This window comes from Suricata suricatta, chromosome 4 (genome assembly GCF_006229205.1).
Source record: "Suricata suricatta isolate VVHF042 chromosome 4, meerkat_22Aug2017_6uvM2_HiC, whole genome shotgun sequence".
Lineage (NCBI taxonomy): Eukaryota > Metazoa > Chordata > Mammalia > Carnivora > Herpestidae > Suricata > Suricata suricatta.
Window position 1 is genome coordinate 105,467,241 of NC_043703.1, and position 24,575 is coordinate 105,491,815.

Here is a 24,575-nt window from a genome sequence, read left to right on the forward strand (position 1 = left end):
ATCAGCTCAGGTCATGATCTCATAGTCTGTGGGTTTGAGCCCCGCATCAGGCTCTGTGCTGACAGCTCAGAGCCTGGAGCCTGCTTTGGATTCTGTGTCTCCCTGTCTCTCTGCCCCTCCCCTACTCGCACTCTACCTTTCTCTCAAAAATAAAAATAAACATTAAAAACAATTATCCTCTCTTTTCCAATTACATATCTCTATAAAGCTGGATTTTCTTTAGATACTTTAGCAAAATGATATATTATGACAGACTGAATGCAGAAACACATTTAAGAATCTGGACAGCTTCTGCTAAACAGACATTAAAACAATGCTACTCTTCTCAATATTTGGGGGTTTTGAAAATATAGGCATTTTTAAAAAAAATGTTATTTACATTAACATGCAGTGTGTTTATTACTGTATTTTTACTAAACTTATATGTAAATATTTTAAATGCATCCTTTTTATGTTTAATGTGATAAATAACAATGGGATAACTCAGATAAATAAAAGCTCCTTAGAGTCTTCAAAAATTAAAAAAAATTTTTAATGTTTATTTTTGAGAGAGACAGAGAGTAAGCAGGGGAGGGGCAGAGACAGACAGAAACTCAGAATCTGAAGCGGGCTCCAGGCTCTGAGCTGTCAGCACAGAGCCTGACTTGGGGCCCAGACTCACGAACTGTGAGATCATGACCTGAGCCAAAGTCAGATGCTTAACCGACTGAGCCACTATGTGCCCCTGGAGTCTTCAAAATTTTTAAGAGTCTTGAGAAAAAAAGTTTGAGAATTTCTAATCTAGTTCAACATTTACTAACCATATTCCAGGAGTTAGTAAGTTTTCTTCAGAAATAAAGTATTATGGCCAAAGTAAGTTGAAAACTCCTGCATTTCAAAATGCATGTGTATAGAAGAATACACTTATTGGGATGAGCACGGAGTGATACACAGAACGGCTGAATCACCATATTGTACACCTGAAACTAACACTGTATGTATGTTAATGACCCTGGAATTAAAATGTTTTAAAGAGAAAAAAATAAAGAGCACATTTTTAGAAAAAAATGTAAAATATACGACACACACATAAAGGCATTTCTCTACTGCAAGGCTCTCAAGAATCATGTCATGTGCTAATGGACATCATGATGCTCCAGAGGGAGTGGGTGGTACGCAGATTTCCCCAAACGGACTTGCTCTCCAATTCTTCAGTCATGGATACCTAGTAACATGCCGAAACACCAGCTTTCCTTAGATCACATTTTGAAAACTGTTGATCTAGTCCCATCTCCTCATTTTTCAGGCAACTGCGTCTCCGAGAAATAAAGTGACTTGCCGCACGTTACCCTACTAACTGATGAGACTTAGATGAAGACTCAGGTGTTCAGACTGCTCGTCCAGCCTTCTTGCGTTCACTACAACCCGGAAGCCTCTGGGCCTCATCTTCTCTGGAAGGGATTACAGCACCAACTTCAGTTTATTTGCACCAACCAGTGCTTCTAATCTGTTGCCTTGGAGAGATAATCCTACAAAATGTAGCAGAATGTAGATTCCAAAACCTTCAGAGATTACTTTTTATGGGAGGGGGATTATCTCTGTAATCCAATTAACTCAGCAAGCCATGGGAAAAAAACATAGGCTTTAGATTAGCATTGGGGGAGGAGGAGTTGGGGAAAAAGTTAATTCATATTAACAGGTTCACAAACCTTTGAAGTACATTTGCACTTTCCTAAATCCTAATCATTAATCTTCAAGGTGAACCAGTACCTTTTAGAAATAGTATTTCAGTCATGAATCAAATAGTATTAGTGTTTAGAATGCTTCCTTATGAATGTCCCAGTTTCCTTTGAGAGCTGAGCACATTTCTCCTTGACCCAAATGATGAGCTTGTAATTCTACATTTCCCTCTTCATCTTGGCTGCCAGGAAGCTTTGAGTCGGGTAACATACACATCCAGATACCAAATCAGCATTATGATCCCATCGATAGTTCCCAAATTCCCAGAGATGGGAGATTATTTATGTCATATGGGAGTAGCTAAACAATTTTTCACCTCTCAGGGAGTCATTTTTGCCATCTGTTGAGCCAAGGAGAAATGACTGGCCACTCCTAAATTCCCTGAACAACCTTCCCAGCTCTCCAGGCAACTTCCTGTCGAAACTTACGGTGACCGCTGCTGAGAGCCAAAGTGGCCGTCTGATTATTATCCTGCCTTCCTTTCCAGTATCTCCTATGCTAATATCAATAATTATGCAGAGGGCAATAATATTAAACTGCTTTTATCCCCTGAAGGACATGCTTATGTGCTGAGGATAGCCTGCATTTTCTGAGTATATTCCAAAATCTCTGAAGATTTTATTCATGCAAGGCAAGTTTGACCTTCCACTAAACTCAAATCTATAATTTAAAGTGGCCTCTTTGACTCAAAATCCTCTCCATTTCAATGCCAAATGGATCATCAGCTCCTCTCCAAGTAATATTCGCTCCAAAGGAAGGTTCCTGCTACTGATCAACGCACATTTTTGCATTTCTACTCACAGACTTAAGTTCTGCTCTCCAATATGTGACTGTAGCTTAATTGACGGAGGAATGCAAAAAGAGATTCGCAGGCGTCTGACTACTGTCGACTCATTGACTTCCCTCAGAGAATTCTTTCACTTGTCTTTTAAATTTTCCTTTCTTGTCAAAATTGCAGGTGCAGATAAATGCTGGAATCTTATTTCAATCAGAAAGTGCCAAGAACAAGAAAAGATGGAGAATTTTGATTGTCGTTGAGGACAGAGCCTCAAACAGCTGGAGGCCTTCCATTCTCTTTTAGCTTCCATCCATCTAAGAAAAAAAATGCACTAAGGATTTCACTCAATTTGTGTGGAAAGATGAGGAAATTCACGCTGAAATGAAGAACCACACTCCCAAAATAGCATTAACCTACAACAGCTCTGCTGGGGGAACAAGAGACCTTGAATGTGGTGGGTCCCACCTCGGGGAAAAGGTCAAAGGGATGCCCCAGATGGATTCTGCCGGGCAGTTCGCTGACAATGCCCCTGCTTTCCTTCCCGGGAACCTTAGAGCCGCTCAGGGATTTTCACCTCAGCCAGATTTTCTTTCTCAAGACGAAACAAATGTGTGTTTCAGATAATTTCTGAGTAAACCTGGAAATGATTATGAGAAGGAAAAAAAATACCCAACTCCAGCTTTGTTGTCATTCAGAGTCTCTCCTCTAGGGCAGGTCAGAAGGATTCGTCTCAAGGTCCTCCCAGTGTGGGCTCAGACATCTGCAGCCACGACACATGGCTCAGAAAGATTCTAGTGGGCTGTCTCTCCAGGAGTCCGCTCCGGGTCCTTGGCGTCAGAACCGGGCTTGTGTCTCCAACCTCCAGCCTAGCTCCTGGCATAGAGTAAGTGCTCAGTAACAAACTGAAATGTAGCCTCTCAGTGCATAGTTGTTCATGTGTGAAAACACCAGAATCTGCCCCAGGCCTGATTTTAATTCTTCTCTGGTTTGGGTCTTAATCTTCCCCTCAGTCCAAGCCTTACCACTTTCCCTTAGCTCTTCAACTACTCAGACACCCCCCAGTCCTGTCCCCCACCCCTGCCACCTCCCTGCACTGTCCAATGCGGTAGCCACTGCCACACGTGGTCTCTGAGCACTTGAATGTGGCTGATTCAAACTGCAATGTGCTGCATGTGTTAAATGCACATGGATTTCAAAGAGTTAGCACAGGAAAAGAATGTAAACTATCTCAGTAATTTTTATATTAATTATGTGTTGAAATGATCATATCGGGGTATGTGGGGTTAAATAAAATATGTTATTAAAGTTAATGTCACCTGTTTCTTTTTCTTTTCTTTTTTTAAATGCAGCTCCTAGAAAAGTTAAAATAATCTGAGTGACTCACAGTCTATTTCTACTTGATGGCACTGACTCAGACCTTATCTGGCTCCCATTCAGATCTGGCTGGAGTTTACCGCGACCCTTTTGACTTAACCAGCATGGTGACGGTCCATCGAGACCTTCATGCCCACCAACAGCTCCAGAAAGTCCCAGAAGCAAGTAGCATAAGGTCAGTTTCACTTCTCCATCTGGTGGGATCCACCGCTTGAGCCGCAGGGCCCTGCAACAGCCGTGCTTTGCTGCCCCCTGCTGACAAATCTCGTTCCTGCAGCCTCACGGGGCACCCACAGCCCCTCCTTCTGGGCCTCCTGTTAGCAGTAGCAGGCAGCCGTTCTGGCCCTTCTCCTGTGCTACCCACTTGCCCTTCCTTAGCATTCCTGTTTTCAAGAGTAGGAGTAAGAAGGAAAAAAAAAAAGACCCTTCACTTTTCAAAAGGCAAATGTATTCTGGAAAAAGTAGTTTCTTTTGAAAATCACTATGTGTTTCTCTCAAAAATACGGAAGTATCGTGTCGTGGTCCTCACACTTCACTCATAACCAGTATCACCTGGAACATTTTCAAATTACAGATTACCAGGGCTCTCTGCTGGAAATCCTGGGTCCGTAGGTTAGAGTTGGAAGCCCAGGAATCTGTTTTTTCACAAGAACCCCAAGTGATTCCTGTTCCCCTAGAAGTCTGAGAAATAGGGCTATGGAGCAGGGCTTCTCAAACTTGAAGGTGCTCACTGACCACCTGGGACCTTATTAAAGAAATGCTGATCCAGTAAGTCTGGGCTGGGGCCCGAGAATCCACACTTGTAACCTTGTAACAGGCTCCCCCGTGAAACGATGCTGCAGGCCCGTGGCCACGCTTTGAGGAGCGTTTGTAGCTGCGCTTAGCTGCGCAGGCTTCGTGCCCCCAGGTGTGTCCTTCATGGCACACCTGTTCTATTTAGAATCACTACAAGCTCTGCTACAGCCTACCTCTCCCACTGAGTCTTCTCTAAAATGCAAACTCAAATTGTTACTTCTTTCGTCTGGAAAAGCAAGGATGCCCCCTTTTGACAGCTCAAAATATTTCCTGTAAAATGCCAGAAGAGGAACAGTAAGTATATTTTCTTCCAAAACATTTTTCTTAATTACTCTGAGTTAGAAAGAATTCCTTTCCTTAATAGATAAGCGCCATGTATTGAGACCATGTGGGGATCCTGGCCATTTAAGATGACGATGTGGTGGGGGGTGACTCAGTGCTGCTGAGATTTTGCCCTCTGGAAGATCACCGCCGCCGCCCCGCCCCCCACCTCCGTTAGCCACACGGGGGCATCTGGGGCTTTGGAAATGAGTGGTTGCCTTTGAGGACTGTCCACAGTCTTAATCTTTAAAGTTAGTTTCTGCCTTTATTTATTTTTAAAAATTTTTTAATGTTTATTTATTTTTGAGAGACAGAGAGACAGAGTGTGAGCAGGGGAGGGGGGAGAGAGAGGGAGACACAGAATCTGAAGCAGGCTCCAGATTCCAGGCTCGGAGCGGTCTGCACAGAGCCTGACATGGGGCTCGAACTCACGAACCGTGAGATCATGACCTGAGCGGAAATTGAATGCTTAGACTGAGCCACCCGGGAGCCTTTATTTCTTAACCCTTTCCTCCATGGAAGCCAGCAAACATATTAGTGCTGTTAGATCTGGTGCTTATCCTGGTCAGACTGTTACTGCTCTCAGCTGTTCCCAGGGATTCTCTGACAGTTTTGGGGGAGGGGTGAAGTGGGAATGCCTTTCTGGTATCAACTTTGGTTAAACTAGGTTTTAGCAACTTACTCTTCCTAATGGTGAATTTTGGATTTCACCAATGTTGTGCCTTAATTTCTCAAGACATCATGAGGCTGCATCATAAAGTGTGCAATTTCCAGACACCAATGAAATTGCATTTCTTAACCAGAAGCCCATTTGGAGGGGGATCTTTTAGTGTCAAAATGTGACATACACATTAGGAAGTGAAAAGTATCTGGTCATTCCATTCCTAGCTTAATCTTCAAGGCTTAGAATATGAACTTAGCATCTATCCGCATAGTTTGCAGACTGGTGGTGGTAGAGGTGGTTTGTTTGTTGTGTTGTGTTTGTTTCAGGCCAGGAAAATCATCTATCTTAATATTTAATACCTTCCCATCCTCACCCCCACATTTTCAAAAGACTCCTTCCATGGTTACCAACAAAGCTCCCATGAAAGTCAAATTTCCTGAGATGCCGAAGTCACTGAATACCTAATTGCACATGCAATGCTGGAAAACCGTATTAAGACTGCATTTATATTGCCAGCTTTCTTTTCCCATTACACAACAGAAGATTTACCCTTTCATCTAGCGGGTGAGCATTGCTCTTGCAAGTTGGTGGTTCCGTGTAACATATATTAGTATATCATTCACTATTAGCACCAACCTTGACAATCCAGAAGTTATGCCTCTCTCAATGTTATATATAGTCTTTCTTCTGAGCTAGAAACAAACCAAACCAAAAATAATCACCAAATCCCACATCCTGGCTGTCACTTACCCAGACAGAGTGACATTGCAACACCCCAGGGCCCCACAGAGCTCCTGTGAGCTGTGTGGATTCCTGCCATGGGCTGCACCCACGCAACTATCAAATGCCATTCACTGGCAGAAAGCCCATTTAAACCTTTATCCAGTGGCATGATCAGGGCTTTTTTCTGGACAGGTTGCCTCTGCCTGTGGAAATAAGTGAGCGCTCAGCGATCAGTCATTGTCCAGGAATCAATCTTAGGTCGTACTGAAAGTGACCCAACAACACGTGCAGCACACACGCGTGCCCATTCACCTGCGTTAATTTCCAAGTGCTTAGCCCTTGGAACATTCATGTGGTTTGATCAGAAGCAAAGCCCAATCCCATACTCTCAAACTCCAAGGTCAGAAAGCAACTAAAGAAAAACTGCAACCTTTAATTGGGCTGCTGCCGAAGCCTCAGGTATGTGGGTGTCACCTAGTTTTTCCACATGTCAGCGGGGAGACAGGATTTGATAGATAGATAACTTGGTCCTCAACTCTTGGGAACTCCTGCTTCAATGTCTGGATCTCCTCCCAATTCACATTGCTAGCGGGTTTCCGGGAAACGCGGCTGACAGACTGTGGAGCTGAGGCAGCCCCGGCAGGGGGACAATTTGCAGAATGGCATGGCAGGCGTCATCATGTCACACCGAGCCTCAGCAGCTCACCTAGGGAGTGATCCTGTTCCTGGGCTCCTTGCCCTGCGCCTCCAGAGATTCTCCTGGGATAAACTAAGTCATAAAAATGCAGTGCCCTTGACAATGGCATGTGGAGAATGGGGCTGGACACTGAGACCTTGGGATTCTCTACTTCTAGTAGCTGCTCTCATAAATGGTCCCAACTGTAACTTCCCAAGCTTCTAATGTGAGCCCTACATTTGTAAGAGTGGGAGTAAGAGACGAAAGCCCCAGAAGAGTCTTCCTGGGCTTCAAAGAATAGGAAGAAAGCTTTGGTTGAGTGGTGGCCCTGGCCCACATGCCCCCTTAGAGGCGGGAAACGTTCAGGGGCTGAATCCCCTAAGTCTCTGGGTTCTTTGCAAGCTCAGGGCTTGTGCTTCCCTGAAGTGAGGTCATAACCACTGCCCGGAGGGCAGGCCAGCTCCGGCCATAGTGCCCACAGGCACACCCAATTGGTAGCACTGATTTGGGGTGGTTTTTTTGCATAGATCCTCTAATATATAAATTCTCCCACCACCCCTGGCTCTGTCAAAGTGGTTCTCAAACTATTTGATCTCAGGACCCCTTTACACTCTTAAAAACTATTGAGGACCCCAAAGAGCCTTACATGCATTCCGGTACAAACCAGAAAGATACCACATGTCACGTAACCTTTGGAAAATATCCCTGTGCACTCATGAGAGGCTGAAGGTGACAATGGCGAATAAGATCTTAATATTTTCATGAAAACAGTTTTGACCTCCCAGACCTCCTGTGTCTCAGAAACCCCTAGATGTTTGCAGATCACACTTAGACCATCACTGACCTATCAAATGACTGCATTTATTATCTCATCCGATATCAGATTTACTCATCTATTTATTTGTTTTCTTGGCCTTCTCCACCTGAATGTAAGTTCCATGCGAGCAACAACTCGGTCTTCTTCACCCCTGTCATGGTTTCTATAACAATGCCTGGAATATAGTGCATGCACAAAAAGAAATCCTGGCTATTCCTCAGGCACAGATAATAATCTCAACACCAGAGCTTGGCAGGAATTTCTCCTTCCTGCAGCTGGTCTCACTGTTTGAACTCAACCAGGATCCAAGTCATTCAGTATTGACTAGGGTTGACTAGAATCCATCTCAACCCCAGTGTGAAACCAAAAAGAGAATTGCTAGAGCCAGAAGATGAAGTCACTAAGATCTGGCTTTTTGCAAACTTTTTTAAAAGCCAGTTTTATGGGACATTTCTTGACTGGCTTATCCTTCCCATCCTACACACATTCCTCCTCCAGAATGTCCCTCTGCACTCCCTAGGTCTACAGTATAGGTAGGTCACCCTGCCTCCGTCTTGTCTCCTTCTTGTCAACCAGCATTGTACAATGTTGATTATCTTAAAAATTCAGGAAGGACATGTGACTTTATCACTGTGCTCCATGAATCAGCACATACACATACACATATCCTGCTCCGTACACTCAGGCTACAAGAAATGCCACCTGGATTTTGTAGGCACTCTCCCTCCTGTCTCATAGGATTTTCTGCACCAGGTGTTCCAGCCACTCCCTCCCCTGTGGCAAGCCCACCAGCGGCCATCACTGAGAAGAGCTGTCTCCAGGACACAGGGACGCTAGGAAGCAGGTGGCTTTCTAGGGGTATGGAACTCACTGGGTGTGGAACTACCAGAGAAGGCCGGTATGACCAGACCAGAGTGAAAGTGAAGCCAAGAAGCCAGTTCATGCTGGTCTCCTAGGCTCTGGTAAAGAGAGGGCTTCACTCAAGGTGTGATGGACCCCACTGGATGGCTGTGAATAGGGAGTGACGTCACTGACTTGCTCTCCATAGAGAGCATTCTCACTGCTATGCAGAAAATAGACTGTAGATGTGGGAGAAAATCAGAATGATGACAGAAAGACTAGGAAGATAGATGGCTATTGTAGGAGTCCATACAAGAGATGGAGGTGACTTGGACCAGCAAGTGAAAGGGATGAGAGGGTGTTTGACCAAAATATATTTTGAATATGGAATTGCTATAACTTGTGATTAGATCAGGGCACCTGGGAGGCTCCGTTGAGCATCTGACTCTTGATTTTGGCTCAGGTCATGAGATCGAGCCCCACGTTGGGCTCTACACTGGGCTCTGCACTCCTTCTCTCTGCCTCTACCCCACTCAGCGCTCACTTGCCCTCTCTCAAAATAAATACAAATAAACACTTAAAAAACTTGTGGTTAGATTGATGTGGGTATAAGGGAAATAGAATAATCAATGATGATACCTAGATGTTCAACCTGAGGAAAATCTAAGCAAATAGACTGAGTTGGAGAAGATGAAGGCAGGAGCAAGTTTGAGGGATAAAATCAAGTTCTATGTTGAAAAAGTCCAATTTGAGATGCCAATTGGACTTCCAATTGGAAATGTCAGATAGATGAACTTACCCAAGTCTGGAGCTCCAGGGTGTTGCAGAGATTGGAGCTGAGGAAATATATTTGGAAGATGTTGGCACATAGATGGTATTTAAACCCACAGGACTACATGTCACCCAAGAGAGTATAAATAGACAAGAGGAGAGAAGGGGTAGAGGACTGAGCCCTAGGACGGAGCAACATTTTGAGGTGAGAAAGAGGAGAAGCCAGAAAAGGAGACTGAGAGGTAGCAGGAATAACAGGAGGGTGTGGAGCAAAAAGGGAAAATTTATTGCATCAAATACTATTGAGAATTCAAGTAAGATAAAGACTGAGAACTGACCACTGGGTTAGGCAAGTTTATGACCTGGATAAAAATAATTTCAGCAACATGATGGGGATGAAAGTCTGATTGGAGTAGGTTGAGAGTATGGAGACTTCTGGGCTGAGTGGAGGACTGAATAGCTGCATTTACTTCTGTTCCTTCTTGGATTCCCACTAAAATGGCAATAAAGGGCTTAAATGTATAAACTTATGTAACAGAGAATAAGAGAAGTGATAAGAGTATATGAGAGATGTTAATAACATTTTGAAATCTGGAGGGCAGACAGATGAATGGTAACTGACCTAGCTACCTGAAGATATTTGAAAACTAGGTACCTATAGTCTGGAAGTATAAGAAATTATCTAAATCACACACACACACACACACACACACACACACACACACACAAATTAGGAAGTTTCAGGAATTGAAGGTACTAGGTACTTATGAAGGTGGGGGTGCTAGAAGGGGCTGAAAGTAGGAGTGAGTGAAAGCCCCCATGAGAAGAATTATCTCCTACATGCCCCTTCATCCCCATGCAAGCTGATGACTGCTCCTCTACCACCCAATCAAAAAACTAGAAGCCCAGGGACAATGAACCACAGGGACTCTGGACTGGGAGAACCAAAGCAAACATGAAAGTGAAATAAAGGTTATTTCCAAAGTACAAAGTCTTATTTGCATTCTTAGCAAGACTTGGAGGATGTATGACATCAAAACAAGAAAGTAAATCAAGAGACAGGGACCTAAGATTCAGGAGACCCCACATAGGAAGCATAAAGAGAATGCCCAGGATGACAGGAAAGAGATGGTCCAGGATGACGTTCATGCATCAGGCCTAGAGAGCAAAAAGTTTAGATTAGAGGATGAGTATGGAGGACTCTGAGAAGAATGTCTCCAAGAAAAAGAAATTAAAGGAAACATACATTAGCTACTTTAATGTATGTTTGGGAATAAATTGTAATAAGTATAGAGAAAACCAAGCAAGGGAGAAAATGGGGAAGTAACTCCAAGGAAATCATACAAGAAAGGAAGTACAATCATAGTACAATAAGAGGCTCAGTTAAGATTATGTACTAGTCATAATAACAATGAATATTGATTTAACCAAAAGTGTCATAGGCATATATTGAAAAGATGGTAGGAAGTGATAGAAGATAAAAAGACTAATTCTTAATCACCCACAATAGGAAGTCAATAAATAATACATAAAACTAAAAAATCAGGAAGCATATATTTATGTAGATAGATTTCCTCCAGGTTGTGGCACACTCATTCCTGCTGTTCTTGCTGTAATTCCCCAGCATTGCTCCACTGCCTACCTTTCTAGGCTGGTGGTCTTGAAGTTAGGCTTGAAGTTAGGTCTCTGCCACCTTAGATGTATTTCTGCCACAATTCCTCTGAGATGTGAAAGTCATATGTCTCCAGACCTACCTCACTTTCTCTGGGGAAAGGAAAACATATTTCCTTTTGCTCATAACTGTTTCTCTTCCCCTCTTGTAGTTTTCTTCCTCCCTTACATTCACCTCTCTCTCCATGGGCCACCCTGAAGTCCAGCAGGAACATCTTCTCTCCCACTGATCCACTGACTCCTTTCCCTATGGTAGCTCCCACAACTAGTTATATCCTAGTTTTTCTGTTAACTAATTTTCTGTGCAGTAGATTCAAATGGTGAGTAGGTACAGATAAAGTTTACAGCAGATGAATATGGAGGCACCTGGATGGCCAAGTTGGTTAAGCATCCAACTCTTGATTTTGTCTCAGGTCATGATCTCATGGTTTGTGAGATGGAACACTGCAATGGGCTCCACACTCACAGAGTGGAGCCTGCTTAGGATTCTCTCTCTTCCTCTCTCTCTTCCCCTGTCCCACTCATGTGCTCTCTCTCTCTCTCTCCCTCAAAATAACTAAATAAACATTAAATAAACAAAGAAAGAACGAAAGAAAGAAGGATATGGCTGCCATCTTCTTCACAGGAAATAATTGGCAGTGGCATAGAACTAATCTACTCTGCAATAATATACACAATCAGGGAGAGAGCCTTGTCCTGTGTGTGTCTCTTATGATAATATAGTTATTCGGGAGCCTGTCTTCGGGAGGATGTTCCTGACTATGTGCTTAAAAGTCCCAATAAGGAAGAATGAACTACTAATTATCAAGAGAATGGAAGGGATTCTAGATCCTATTCCTAAACCCAAGATCTTCTCTGTCTTCAAATTTTTTCAAATTTGCTTTAATTATTCTATTTTCTATAATAACAATACTTTTATTGTGGCATAGACTATTTATTGTATCTCAACGTCTACTCTTTCCTTTTTAAGTAATAGTACCTTTAATTTTTAGCTGGAGGAATGGCCATCAGAATGAAAACTATATTTCAGACTCCATTGCAGTGAGGTGTGGCCATATGTCTAAATCCTAGGTACAAAGGGATGTGATTTCTGGCCACATTCATAAAACTAAGGGCTGTGCCATTCCTTCACCATTCTCAGCTCCCTTCCTGAGGTTTGGAATGGCAAAGAAATAGGAGAGAAGGAGCCAAGGTCCCTGGGTGATCCTATGGAGCAGGGACACTAAAGCTATCTTGGACCACCTTCACAAGACTCTTCATAAGCTCTCTTGTTCAACTCTCTTGTTATGGCAGGACTCTGAAATTATATCCTAACAGCCTCATCCTTCTCTTTCTTTAGCTACGTATGTGTCAGACATGTACAAAATACCTAATTAATGCTTTTACCTTCCCATCCTTCGTTCCATTCTTGAATCCACCATTGATAAGATTGTCACTGTGGTGGTTTTCCTTAATAATGGAAATTTTTAAATTATATCTAAGATAAGGATGAGTTGTCTTTCTGAATGGCTGGTGTCTGCAAATGCAATGGCTGGATCCTATTCCCATACTATCTTTAGTTAAGTGAAATAGCAAGCATAGATTGCTATTATTGAACAATAATCTTTGAATAGTAATCTTTAAACAGAGCTAGTTATGTTTAGTCCTGAGCATTCTAACAGAAATTATTTCCTTTACAAGATGCCATCTTGCTTCTTCCCCATTTATATTGTTATTGCTAAACCACCCAATTTTAATTATCATTTAATTATCTTTATCTACAGTTGAGTGCCCCCCTTCTGTTGGAAAGCCTATTTTATATAAACCAAACCATGGGTAATTACCTATCAAAAGCAGATTTATCTAAATTCCCACTGAAACTAGATGAGACAGTTCCTTTAAGTCAGAAAATCACTTAAAAGTAGATCCAGGAAAGAAGGACAGCATTGAATTTGAATTTATAGGATACCAATAACATTATAATCACCATAGGGAATCAATTTTTTATCTATATTTCCTGCTGTGAGAGTATGGAATCTCAGTTCTAGATTCATCTTCTCAGATGTATATTGTGGCAGATATTATAAGTGGATTTGCTCACCATTTTTTTTCAACTCACATTTTCTTGCCCTCTTCTGCTACAGAGGCTGGGAACAAAAAATTTAAACCTCATGTTCTCAGTCCCATCTCATCCCCTTTGCAGTAAGGAGGCACCACGTGACACAGTTCTGGTCAATGAGACATATGTAGAAATCTATTTAAAAACACAAACTACCAGTCTTTCCACTCTTGGTATGTACCCAAGAGAATTGAAAGCAGGGACTCAAAATAGTTATTTGTATGCCCGTGTTCATAATAGCATTAGTCACAATAGCCAAGAAGTGGAAACAATCCAACAGATGAGTAGACCAACAAAATGTGGTACATGCACACAATGGAATATTCTTCAACTATAAGAAGGAATAATATTCTAATCCATGTTACCACAAAGATGAATCTTGGAAATGTTATACTAACATTTATTAATTGTTATATAGGACTAATATTGTATAATTCCACTTATATGACATACCTAGAATAGGTAAATGCATAAACACAAAACTAGAATAGAGATTACAGGGGCTGGGGGTAAGGGAGAATGGGGGTTGTTGTTTAATGGGTACAGAGTTCATGTTGGGAATAATTAACACGTTCTGGAAATGAATATAGTGGTGGTTGCACAACATTGTGAGTGTACTTAATGCCACTGAATTGTACACTTAAAAAATGGTTAGAGTGTTGAATTCTATTAATATTGTATCACAATAAAATATGAATTAAAAATCTTTATACCTATTCTTAATTAACAAAGTATAAGTCTGGATCTCTCAATTCTGTATTTTGTTTAAAGATTCAATATACTAAAAAAAAATTCAATATACTCCTGAATAAATGAAATTTTAATTCCTGCTCAAGGTGCCTATAAGTCAGTTCATTTTTACCCAAGGCTAACAAGAGATAAAACCAGGAGTAAACAGAGACAGAGGACTGTAGCTCTCTAAATAATCTGTTTTGCTTCTCTACCTGAAGACTTGGAGGACAGATGGGGTTTGAGAGGAGAAAGGAGGAAAGAAGTTCAAGCCACTGCTTGGTGATGAAGAGAAAAGGAGTTTCTTCGTGACACATGATGTGCCCATGGCAGATGAGCAGGAAGAAGGGATATTCTTCACAGAAGTTCAAGGTAATCTTGATGGGATGTCTTGCCACAGGATTTTATCTGCCCAGTTGGAAAGCTCATCAGTGAGGAGGGTGTTAGCTACAAGACTGAGCAGCTTCGTGGCTGAATCTCTACACATAGAAGTCTCTCCCCTAGTCTCCTCTAGATTTTGAGCCCCTGCTTGACACATGGTTCTTACTTGGTAATTATAATAAGTGAACATTTGTTGAGTGCTTATTTTTCCAGGCATTGCTGGAAGCATTGCATATATATCACCTCATTTAAATCTTATGCATTCCCATGGGGCACCTGGGTGGCTCAGTCGGTTAAGCCTCCGGCTTCGGCTCAGGTCAGATCTCACGTTCGTGGGTTCAAGCCCCGTGTCAGGCTCTGTGCTGACAGCTCAGAGCCTGGAGCCTGCTTCTGGTTCTGTGTCTCCTTCTCTCTCTGCCCCTCCCCCTCTCATGCTCTGTCTCTCCCTGTATCAAAAATAAATAAAACATTTTTTAAAAATCTTATGCATTCCCTGTGAAATACAAACACACTATTATTTCCATTTTACAGATGAGGAAAGTAGAGCAAAAAAATTTTGAATACTCTGTCCAAGGTCACAAAGATGACAAGTGGCAGGGCCAGGATTAGAACTGGCCCCAGATCCCTCCCATTTAACCACTATTTTATGCTGCTTCTTAGATCCTACAGATAATATTTTTCTGGGTAGTGTCTCAGTCCCAAACTGTGCTTTAACGTCAAAATGTTTTTAGCTAGTACTGCCTCTGCCATCATCGTGGTTTGTTTACAGAGGAACAAAAATAATATATGTCTGTGTATGTGATTATACAAGTCAAATAACTTCCTATTTCATAATTATATTAATTAGGGTAACATTAGCAGCTGTTCTGGATACAACTCCAAAGTTGTATTTGCCTAACACAATGGAAGTCTAATTCTTACTAAAGTACGAAATAGCTATTCCCAGTCAGATGATGCCTCTCACAAACAGGCTTCCCATATTATGGTTCCACTATCTTGGAAACTCATGGCGTCTATCATGGCATCTAAGGTCATCATGCTCTTCTGCATCAGCAGGAAGGAAAAGAGCATGAACGCTCATCTGTAACAGATTATTATTTGCCAGGCCTGGAAGTAGCATACATTACATGAGCTCCCAGGCCATTGGCTAGAACTCAGTCACATGGCCACAACTAACCACAAAGGAGGCTGGGAAATGTCAACCAGTTGTGTGCCTAGAAAAATGTGAAAGTGAGTTTGGGGGGATCACATAGCAATCTCTGCCATAACAGCTTTCCCACCCAATAACGTATTTGCATTGTCAATGTTTTCATAGCCCTTCTGAGCCACGCAGATTTGAGTCTTTGCAAAGTATCCTAAACAGATAGGATGGACTACCAATAAAATTTCCTCAATGCTCTTCTCAACTACATCTTATTCCTTTTTTAACCTTACAGATTCAAAACCCATAAGCAACATAGGGCAGTTTGAAGCTTTCACTGATTGCTCCCATAGATACCAGCTAAGGCCTGACAATATGAACAGACATAGATTCCCCAGATATTAATACTTTTGTAAGGCTTATATTTTAACATTGTTATGGCAAATATTATGTTCCAACAGACCAGATCACAATCTCAAGCAACAGGAACTGGGGGTATGATTTTAGCCTCTTTTCTGCTTAATTTATATGTTAATAGTCTGATATGACTTCTAAGTTAAAGAAGATGCTAGAAGGGTCTTTCTAACAAAAGTAGGAATGACCTCAAAAAGCAATTGGTCTGAGTGTCTATTGCCAGATAAGTGTATTTATTCCCTCCAGCAAAATAAGATAATAGTTGAGTAGTGAGATAAATTAAGGCATCTCTTTTAAGATACATTAGTAGCATTTGATGATTTTTAAAGAAAAATTCCTTCCTTAAAAATCTAGCATGACATACTCATAAATTGAGTTGGTACTTGCCATAAACAACTCTTGCAACAATGCCAAAAATATGCATGTATTTCAATAAGGACAAACAGGCAACATTCAAAAATTAAGAGGAACAGCTATATTCAGGCAATATGGTTATGAATGACATTTTTCTTTTTTCAAAGTTTTCTCTAACATTTTTACATCATGTCAATAATTTTCTCACAATTTATTGTAAAAACAAAAAAAGGAGATTCCTTTCCTCTTTTTAATACAACTGTAACAAGCCTTCCATTCTCCGGGGAGAAAGAGTTATCGTTTCTATCTTGTTTGGCAGAGTGAGTACTTTTAAAGTGAAGTGTAGAACTTTAAAAAAATATATTTCCCTGATAAGGACTGAGGGAAATTAATTTTTTAGGGAATGAGAAAAGAACACTTTCCTAAAAGACACACACGCACTGGTCAGTCTTTTCCGAACACTGAGGATGCCTGAAGGCTGCTACTCTGACCAGCACGTTCATTATTAAGAAGCAGGGAGGTGAAGGAACTCTTTGACTTAGAGAATATTTTATTGGCTGAAGCTCCGAAGAGATCCTTTCTTTAAATATTCACTGTGATCAGCATTCCCTTTCACCTCAGGGATTTACTGAGAACTCCGAGAAGGTCTGTTTTGCATCCTCAGGCAAAGGTTAGCCATTTCATGGGGATGGTGTATGTGATTTGTTTTCTTATGGACAACATCATTCTGTCCCTGAAAAATCAGGGTTTTTTTCTTCAGGGTCTTTCAAACTGTCTGAACGTCTTTGAGATTTTTAAGCCCATCACTGGGTATCAAAAAGTGCCATTGTATCCAAGCCACAATTTCCCAAGTTCATTAAAACTCCTGTCTTGATGGCCATATTAGGTGCTGGGGACTTCCTTTGCCTCACCTACTTGGATGTAACTTAACATCCAAGAAGACTCTGGTATTTAAAGCTTCCCCCAGAAGCAAAGTTAAGCACTTAGGGATCTCTCCCTCATTTTATTCTGATAATTTGACCTGAGACATGGGCAGAGAATTATTATAGCTCTCCATATTCTGTGTTCATAATCTAGTATCTATTTGCAACCAATTCTTTACATATATGAAAGTTACCCAGCAGCAGAAGATGCTTCCTAGGTTGGAGAACCATCTTGGCTATAGGAAACATAATGCAAAAGGAAAAATAGGAATCTAGATCTGAGAATAGGTCAGGAAAATGCCCCTCCTTCTTGTTGGAGACAGTTCTCCATGAGTCCCTTGGGTTTCTGCTCAACCTGTGACAGTTTTTATTCCAAATTAGCTGCTCTAGTGAACAGTATTAGAAGACAAAGAAAGTGCCTGCCTTCAGGACAGAGGGCAGATTTGTTTGCTGTCTGGAATAAGAAAGAAACTTTCTCTCCAGGGCAAAGTTTTGGTAGGTTTGCAAGAAACTGCCTTATGAGACTGGTGGTTTTCTAAGCTTATGGTGGCTTAGCTGTGGTAGAAACCCAATGTATATGCAGCATTACCTTGGGCCCCCTCCACATGGTCCCTGTGGAGCTTGAGATATAAGGGAAATGGGTGAGAATGTGAAGATCAGACTGCCTACTGTAATAGCAGTCCATTGTTTCTGATCCAGGAAACTCGTGCCTTCTTTCTAACAGGAAATTGACAGACTAATTTGTTAGCTTGAAAGTAGGGTAAAATCTCAAACTCTTCATAATCCTTGACTTTTCTAACAAGAGGTAGCCCACTGTTAGGATGAGGACTCTCTTTAACCATTGTAGGAAAGAGTTTTGATTTCACAGGCAAAACAAATAGGTATATATGATGGCTACATATGACTGTGTGCCCTCCACTCATCGGTACTTATCTCAGAGGACTTGGTAGTAAAATATCCCCTACACTTACCAGAGGACATAATTAGTATCAACATCGCACAGACTCATCAACTGTATTCCTTGAATGTCTTTAACAAATGAAATGTCGCTACAAACACCCGTACTGTGGGCTAGCTACACATTTTAGTTTTGAAAGGGGATTTCCCAGGAGGAAGCTGGTCTTGTTTTCATCGAGTAGATCAGAGTTCCTCCAGGAAAACACAGTACTTCAGAGAATGAAAGCCGAGATGCTGGCAAATCCTACCAAATAAGTTTCAACTAGGAAACAGTAAAACACCTAAAAGCCATATGCAGGTATCTGAGTTATAAAACACCATGCCAGCCATACCTAAGAACATTCTGTATTTTTTTAATGTGTATTTATTTTTGAAAAATAGAGCATAAGCCAGAGAGCAACAGAGGGAAAGGGGACAAAGGATCCAAAGCAGGGTCTGTGCTGACAGCAGTGAGCCCCCATACAGGGCTCGAACTCCTGAACCATGAAGTCGTGACCTGAGCTGAGGTCTGATGCTTAACCAACTGAGTCACCCAGGCACCCCATCCTGTAATTTTTTTTTAATTAATTACTTTCTATTTAAAGTGCCTAATATTTTTTTCAACAATAAGTGAACTAAAGGAAAAAATGGTAGAATCCAGCCATCTACAAAAGTAACAGCTTTATAATACTAACTCACAAACTTGTGTTAGAAACTTTAATCAGCACAGAACATCTAAGATGTAGATACAGTTAATATTTTGCTATCAATGTCCATCTGGAGATAGTTTAGGAGAGAAATTTATTTCCTATATCTATGCCTTATATTCCAGACTAATGCAACCCAAGATTGTTCTAGAGTTATAGGATTACATTAAATCAGATATTTATAAGACATTGAATCCTATGTATATTATGGTCAGCTGTAAGCTAAGTAAAAGGCAGAGTCAGCAATTTCTAGTTTGGACTTTATCCTTGCTTTCTGCTAAAAATGATAAAGCCTTATAGTACAATATTACAATATTTCTCATCAGTAATATAATTTGCTGCCAGTGAGAGGTTCTTTAATATCCAACTTGTTTTGGAAGAGGAGGGGCCAATATTTAAAAGATCACTTTTTTAGGGGCACCTGGGTAGCTCAGTTGGTTAAGCATATGCCTTCAACTCAGGTCATGATCTCATGATTTGTGAGTTGGAGCCCCACATTGGGCTCTGTGCTGACAGCTCAGAGCCTGGAGCCTGCTTCGGATTCTGGGTCCTTCTCTCTCTCTGTTCCTCCCTGACTTGTGTACTCTCTCTCTCTCTCTCTCAAGAATAAACATTGTTTTAATTTGACAATAAAATATTATGGAAAAAAAGAATAAACATTGTTTTAAAACTTCAAAAAAATAAAAGATTACTTTTTAAATGGACATTGAATCCAATGCAAATTTCTAAAACTTTTCTAAACTTTTAAACATTTTTCTTTTCTTTCCCCCTCCAGAAATATCCCCAAGAGATCAAACCCATTGATAATAATAAAAACACAAATTACAATCACACTGCCATACTGAAATACATTTTTTTACTTACAACATTTGCAAAGATAAACAGATTTGAAAAGATTTGTTATAAGAATATGGGAAAAGAGGCACTATCATATTTTGCTTAATAGAACAAATTGATACAGCTTCTTTATAGAGCAATTAAGCAATATTTCAGAGGTTTTTTTTAAATTTTCTTTTAATGTTTATTTATTTTTTAAGAGAGAGAAAGAACACAATTGGGGAAGGGCAGAGAGAGAGAGGAAGACACAGAATCCAAAACAGGTGCCAGGCTCTGAGCTGTTAGCACAGAACCCAATGTGAGGCTAGAACCCATGAACCATGAGATCATGACTTGTGCCGAAGTCAGACACTTAACCGACTGAACCACTCAGGTGCCCCAAGAGTTTTAAATGCAGAAATTGCACTTCTAGGAACTTAGCACACAGGCACACTTGTACACAGGCAAAAGGACATCTGTACAAAGTTATTCATTGCAGCATTGTTTGGGATAGCAAAAAGCTGGAACAACTACCACCATTAAAAAGAATGACCTAGATCTATAGATAATGATATGGTAGGACCTCTAGGAAACGTGCAAAGGAGTATACATAATATGGTAGCATTTGTGTAAGAATTTTAAAAATGGTACCTACATAGAGTACCTTTGTGATATGTTGACTATCCTGAACTACATTTCCCAAAATTCCTTTCTTAGTGTGTTTCCAGGTAGGGTGGGCCTCAAGAGACATCTTTGCAGGAGATTTGGGAAGCAGAAGTCAAGCAGCAGTGTTTGGTTTTTATGCTTACAAGGTAAAAGTGGGCACTCTTGCAGTTCACACACCTTGTTGTTTATCTGTTGGCACCTCTCTTTAACCTACACCTCAACTGCCCCGCCTTCCCTTGGATTCTCCTTCAGTTTCTCCAACCCTGGGCCATGAGTGTGTATGGTCAGCTCTGTGAAGGGTACTGTCTTCTTCTGTAGGACAGCCACACCAAGTAAAGGCCGGAGAGAATTGACAGAGCTGCTAATCCATCCTCTCAGATTCCAGCTGATGCTCATAGCTTCCAGCGTGCTTGGAACATATCCTGTTTTCTATCTCCATCTTCCCTCCCCAGCTGCCTATTCTGTAGACTGGAAGCTCTAGCATCAGAAACAAAGACGACTGTTTAGCTGACTTCTGCAAGCGCAACTGAGTAAATCCTTATAACAAAGCCATATGGAACACCTAGGACAAATCAGAAATAGGGGATAGAAGTTGGAGTCCAGGGAATGACAGAAACAGGGTAACTCAGAAGAGGAAAGGAAGGAACGCCACTTTCACTTGTGCTTCTGAATGTGGCACCATGTGAATCTAGTACCTGTTTCAAAAATAAGCATTTGAAATGTTCAAAAATTCCTTAAATTATCTTTCTCATATTTGCATGTACAGATACAGAAATATTTACCCTTTGTTTCTATTCCTTTAAATAGAGTCTGATTTGCTTTCTATATTTATAAAAGGTTTTGCATGTCACAGGGGACTGCAAGGGGAAAAGGGAACTTGTATGGTTTCTCTCTCTAGAATCAGCCTTAAGTGAAAGAGAACAAAGCTAGGATACTGGGTCTCCTATGCCCTTCGTCTCTTGCTCTAACACCCTCCATCAAAGGATTCCATTTGTGGGGACACCCAAGATTTATGGTACTGTAAACTTCACTTAAAATGCTTTCAGAGAACTAGCCCCTCTTAAAACCTATATGTTCCATAGGATTCGATTTAGATAACCAATCGGTGTGTAGCCAACATCGCGCAGACTCTTCCAGAGGTAGCTCGCATCTGGATGGTTTGTTCAATGCACGTGGGATCAACCAGACTGCCTCCGGTCACAATTCCTGGAGGGGCTCTTTGGATCAGGACTTTGGAAATAATATCTGTCTGAAAAACCAATACAACATAAAGATGATAATAACTGTATAACTTGATAATCTTTAAAATGTTTCTACACACATTGACTCATTTCTCAATTATATAGTAATAGCAAATATTAATTACCACATATCAGGCATTATGCAAAAACCTCAGCATCCTCTGGTGAATCCTGAGCGTTCTATCATTAACTTCATTTTACAAATAAATACATTAAAGCTTAAAGACATTGAGACTTACCCAATAATACCAGATAGGTCTCACAATTAAAATTTTAACACGGGGGCACCTGGGTGGTTCAGTGGGTTAAGTGTCTGACGCTTGACTTCAGCTTAGGTCGTGATCTCACAGTTCATGGGTTCGAGACCCACACTGGGTTCTGTGCTGGCAGTGCAGAGCCTGCTTAGGATTTTCTCTCTCTCCCCCCTTCCCCACTCATGTGCTCGCTCTCTCTCTCTCAAAAATAAGCTTTTAAAAAATAAATAAAATTTGAACACAGACCCACTTGACTCCAGAGGCTGTGTTCTTCGCTAGTTTGTGGTTCTATTTCTCATAGTCCTGTGACAGAGGCAGGTTGAGTTATTATTGTCTCTATTTTACAAAAATACTAAGGATCCAGATGTGATTTGTCAAGGCCAAGTAGGTGAGATAAAGTGGAAATCAGAATAAGAATGTCTGACTCCATGTATAACACCCTGGTTTACTTAACCACAGCTGATTATGATGTGTGTCCATGAATGCATTCTTGTTTGACTGTGTATTCCTTACAGAAGATTAGCAAAGTCTTCTAACTCTGGACAATGGGAAGCATGTCTATTAGCTGTAGTAATCCTGTATAAAGTCTTTTGTTAGTTCTCCCTGTGTTTTGTTTTTTTGTCCTGGACATGTGTTGTCTATTTCTTGGGCATTTCAGTGGGCCTTGCAATTGACACAGAAGTTCTCAGGCACTTGCAATTTCCCTCAATCTGATTATTGTAACCATTCTGTGCTCCTACAGCTGCTTCTGTAGACAAATCCTCATCCCAGTTTCCTCTCCCCTTTTCCATACCATAGACCTGATCAGCTTTGGCAAGGCTTGCTTTCTTGCAAGTGTCCCTTCTCTGTGCTACTTACACCTTCATGATAGCCTTTAGGATGTATTTCAAGCTTCTGAATTTTAGGCAGTAATTCCCAGATTTGTTTGCGAGCAGAACACTTGAAAATCTTATTGTTAAAGAAGTAAACTAGGGAATCATAATGACAAGTCAGGAATTCAAGAGTAAGGAGCAACCTCTAAGCAAATAGACAGGAGTAGGGTTGTAGGTGAAAATCTGAGACAGAACCTGTTATATTGCTTTTAAAACATTTTTTGGAAATATTTGAAACTGATAATAAAGCACATTAAAATAACATACTTTTTAACTCCCCAAAGAGTTTCCAAAACTAAAGAAAGCATCAATTAATAGATTCACGTTCTATTATTATAAAATCTAAATAGAATAAATATAAATTTTAAAAAGCATAAATACTAAAGCACACACTTAAAGACATCAGAGTGACATTGCTAAAAACTAAAGAAAAGGGGAGAATCATTCCTAGCTCAAAGCAATTAGAAAGAAAAAAAACATTACCTTCAAAGTTGCAATAATGAAAAAAAAATTAAAAATTAAAAAAAAAAAGTATTCCAGAAAAATACAATAGGGGCACCTGGGTGGCTCAGTCAGTTGAGCATCCAACTTCAGCTCAGGTCATGATCTCACACTCATGAGTTTGAGCCCCGCATCAGGCTCTCTGCTGTCAGTACAGAGCTTCAGATCCTTTGTTCCCTTCTCTCTCTGCTCCTCCCCACTCATGCTCTCACTTGCTTGCTCTCTCTCTCTCTCAAAAATAAACAATTAAAAAATACAATAAAATAAAATAATAAAAACAAAATTGTGATAATAATACTGGTGGTTGACCTCTCAACAGAAACAATGGAAACCAGAGGGCAATAGTAAGCTATCGTCATAAGCGCTGAAAGAATCTATCTGCCAACCTAGAAATCTTTACCCCCCCCAAAAAAGAAAGAAAGAAATATTTACTCAATAAAAATATTCTTCAAAGGCAAAAGCAAATAAAGACCTTTTCTAGAAAAACAGGAATGGGTAAATTAATCATTTCCTTAAAAAAGGAAAATAATCCCTGAGGGATACACAAACAAGGAATGAACTCCACTAGAAAGGGGTAAGTGTATGAGTAAATGCATAGGAAAATTAGCTATCTCAAACAACATTGTGCATGGTTTGAAATATAGAGAGAATTCAAATACATGACAGCAACACCATGAGAGGCAGGAAAGGGAGCTAAGAGGAATTTAAGTGTTTTAATTAAAATAAATGTGTTAATACACATTTTAAGAAATATCAGAAAATAAATTATTAGAAATAAGTTATCAAACCCCTATTTATGATAAATTAATGAAAGTCACGAGACAAGATCAAAATTATGTAGATCTAATATAATTATTATTTTTTAATAAATTGTTTGAAACATGAGTAAATATGCTGTTTCCCATGCTTAATTTTTAATAATGCAGTGTAAGATGTAGCTAGCTAACATAATGGAGTTTTTTAGAGCCAAGAGTAGGATAAAAGACATGATTTTCTTTCAGTAAATAGGTGCAGGTATATGTACTCCAGTGCTTGGCTCTTGGAAATATTTTGTAAATTATGTACAAAATTCAAAAAGTTGTTTCTACATTATGAGGCAACTCAGAGTATTTAGTGGGAAAGAAAAGCACCTTTGAGCCCCTGCAGCAATGTAGGTTGCTGACACCGATCCCACCCATTGGAATAGAAGAGAATGCTTTCTATTACTTGTGAAGATTATTTTTGAAGAGGGGAAAAAAAGAACAATTATGAAACAGGAAGTAGGAGAGAAGCATGAGGAGTTGCTGGAGTCGCTCGAGGGAAAGTACACTTGGAAGTTCAAGTTTCTCCTTACCATCAGCACCCTGGTCCCTGTCAAAAGCTTCGTATAACCACAAGACTATGCATACCCCAG